Consider the following 3832-nt stretch of genomic DNA (forward strand, 5'->3'; position numbering starts at 1 on the left):
AGAGAGAGAGAGAGAGAGAGAGGAATGACAACAACATTGGACTATCATATTAGTATATTATATTCTTGTTTGGAATTGCTCTCAAAGTCCACTCTTGTAGCACACAAAGAAATCGGTGTCAGATTTTCATGATCGTACCTCACATGCATGAAAGGGCAAGCTTTATGTGTATGCGATGAGAGGCTAAAGGGCATATATTCTTTACTGTCCTCAGTTATTTGTGTTTGTTTCATTGGGTTTTTATAGGAAAGGTTTGGATTGGAAGCTCACTGTAAGCATTGTGAAATGGTGAAGACTTAAGAAGCTTTTCCTAAAACTCTAAACCAGCTTAGAGCTTTCTGGTCGGACTAAATGATGCCCTCTTTTAGTACATAAATCAACACCATTCTTCAATGAAGCACTACCAAAAAGTTCAGTGGGCTCCTCCATGTGTGCTTTGGGGAGTCATGCCACAAGTATGAACCCCAGGGACCTAAAGGACTGCCCAAAGTGTGTTCCCAGTACCTGGGGGGTTTGGACCAGGAGAAATTCCACTTCTCTTCCAAGAGAGCCTCAGTTTAGAGCTCTCCAGGGCAGTGAGCCCCCAGAGTTTACCCTCTGCTCTAAGCATTGTACCCAATTTCTGACATGTACAATGGCTTAATCAATGTTCTCTGAGCTGATGGAATTTTTTTCATGAGCATTATCATCACTTGATAATCTGAAAAAACTATTCTCCCCATAGAAAGTTATTCTTAGATCTGCTTTTGGGGAGAAAGGTAGGGTATTGGAGAGATTCTCTGAACGAGGGTAATAGAAAGGGGCTGTTAGAGAAAAGCAGAAATTATTAAAGTAGTTCAGTGAAAGCAAAGGTTATTATAAGGTATAAAAAAATTAATATCATGTAGGTGAGCTGGTTGTAAGTGGAGAAAGACCTGCAACTGAAATAAGGAAATGGAATTTTTTAATCTTCTAGCCATTACTCTAATATGTAAACTGCTAAAGAAATAATGTATATCAAAGCAATGTAAAGGATTACAGTGATGAATTTTATGAGATTAAGCTGCAGTTAATTTCCATATGCATTTAAGATTAATAAACTGCTAATTAGAATACTGCAAATTAGGTTTCTGAAGCCTTAGAAATATTTTCTAGCACCTTACCCATAAATCTCCTTCAGTAGCTATTTTTTTTATGTAATTGGGGAATAACAGATTGATGAGCCAATCTAATTATGTGAAATTTACATGTGTACAGTATTTTATAATAAAGGACATGAAACTAGTGTTAAAGTAGGGAAAAGTAATTGTAACAGTCATTACAGTTACTAGTTGCAAATGTAACTTAGCTTGAAAACACTTTGTGCCATACAAACTGTAAGCCACACCAGTAATCTATACTACACATCTGATGCATAACTATAGGCTGAAATTGAGGCCATCAGCTGTTTTAACAGGTAGTAGGACTCTTATGTTTACATCTCATGCACATTATACCCAAAAACATATTTCAGGAATATCACTGACCTACATAACAATGAATTGCCTCATTATGCAAAGTGAGAAAAGGTATTCATATTTCTTAAATTATCAGTTGTATAATAGAGATACCTATTTTATGGCAAGTACCACATCACATGAAAACATATTCGAATTATTCTCATGTCCAGTTAAGGTTTGTTTGTTTGTTTTTAATAGAGTAAGCATCCTCATAAGGTCAGAGGACAAAAAGCAACTTTAAAACTATCATAGTTAAAAACTTCTAAAGGATTTATACATATACACATTCTCTCTCTCTCTCTCTCTCTATTTCTCTCTCTCTCTTTCTCTCTCACACACACACACACACACACACACAATATGAAGGAATTAGAATAGACTCTAATGATCATATTATTTACTACTTTGGCAAGATCCCAAATGGGATAAGAATTAGAAGCCTATTGAAAATTAATTCACCTGAATGGCCAGAACATCAGAAGCATTTTGGATGTTCTCTTTCACTTAACATCTAACATATATGAACATATTCAATTAACATAAATTTCCTTTATACACTTCATTTATGTTCTATGTATTTGTCCAACATTCCCATGAAGGACAAATGTAATTAATCTCCATTTAAGCAGGTAAAATTCTGAAACTTGGAGATATGCAGACTGTGATTTGTAATTAAGAGTGAGGAAATGGAAACTGAAGGCTTTGCAATCTAGTCCTGTGCTCTTTCAATAGGATTTCTTGCCTGAACTGTATCTGTAAATAAAATTGAACAAAGTAGCACCTAAAAAGACTGATTGAGGAGCATGTACAGTATAGTACACTTACTGGAAATGTATCACCAAATCTGCCGTATTAGACTACTTTTTTCTGATTTATTTTTACTTTAATCAACATTTTATTAAATTTTGTGTCATTTTATCTTTCTGTATGTACGCAGACATTGGAATCAACAGCGACAGTTACTTTGCTGCTATTTTCTCTCTTTCCAGTGGTCTCAGAGCGGCTCAAACTAATAAGAACTTGAGAACCTTAAAGGGTGCCTGAGTAATAGGTCAAGTATATACTTAGGGTTTTAAAAAGGGACGACTCCCAGCTTCTGTGCACACTTCCTTTCAACCTGTTTTCTAGTATTCAATTAGCATGTTAGCCCCACGAAATCCACTGCTATCCTGCCCTCACCCTGAACAAAACACAAATGAGGCTCCTTTCTCTTCTTTCTTGTTTTTCATGGCTGCCAAAAACCCATGACACACAGTAGGCACTCATTTAGTGTTTATGAATGACTCATTATTAACATGTCAGCTGACTAAATTAGATCCAAATTTTAAAGGTACAAATGAGTTAAAAGTGTATTTTTTTCATCCTTTGATAATTTTTCTAGGGATGGATGGCAAAAAAGAGATCATGACGATTTTAAAGTCTTGAGAAAAATTTAATATTTTTTTTATCTTGTATGATATGTTGTTCTTTTATCCTAAATGTGAGAAGAGCAGTAATAAGATCACCCTATTTCAACTACCAGCACTTTAAGAAAAAAGTGACAGATACAATTTTTCAACAAATTAGGCTGTTTTGTAAGAAACCAACCAAATTTGCCATTTCAGAATAAAATGGTACAAGAGTTGCTTTTGGTCCCTACTGCACCCTTGTCAACACGTATGTTTTTAACATGTTAGGTTTAACCTTCATTCCTTCTTACCTTAGAGACTGTCAATATGCCTCATCACCGTGGGTCTTAAACAGTGAAAGAAATAGTTTCTTCTCTTAAAATGATTGAAGTCCCCAAAAGGAACTTTAAATCTTCAAAGTCTCATTTTAAATATAAACACTGTTTTGTGCCTTCAGTTTCAGATTGCTATAAAAGTCAATGAGGCAAATTTGATTCAACAGTAATTCTTTAGTATTAGCAAACTTTGTACATGGATACACCTATTCACTTTTTAACTACATCCTGAAATACCTTCCAACTTATTAATGGACGATAAGCCAGTTGGCCACTGTTGTCTAAAATTATGCGAATCACTACTTAAACAAGTTCTAATAGAATGACCATTGATGGCCCTGAGATAATGCATCATCCTGAGTTACTTTCTACCTCATTACATATGTTTGGGAAAGTTGTAATGTTAACTGCACCATGCTCTATTCTGAGTTTTAGGAAATTGGTAATAGAACTATGGTATATAACCTAGCATTCTATCAGCCTAAATATGACTGTTACGTTGCATGTGAGTTCACCATACTTGTTGTTAACAAAAGAAAAAATATTGGTTAGTTAGTTAGCTATTAATGGGAATTACTGGAAGAAGTTATAACTTACAAGTTAAAACTGAAAACCAACCTTATCACTTCAT

General features: G+C 34.7%; 1 protein-coding gene across 1 annotated transcript in view; it reads left to right on the forward strand.

The window, feature by feature from the left end:
- Window positions 1–3832, forward strand: part of CNTNAP2 (contactin associated protein 2) — a gene marked incomplete at its 5' end in the record, with an annotated part of 1134943 nt that overhangs the window by 640573 nt on the left and 490538 nt on the right. The window lies entirely within an intron of this gene.

The sequence above is a fragment of the Hipposideros armiger genome, unplaced genomic scaffold, assembly GCF_001890085.2.
Source record: "Hipposideros armiger isolate ML-2016 unplaced genomic scaffold, ASM189008v1 scaffold_470, whole genome shotgun sequence".
Taxonomy (NCBI): domain Eukaryota; kingdom Metazoa; phylum Chordata; class Mammalia; order Chiroptera; family Hipposideridae; genus Hipposideros; species Hipposideros armiger.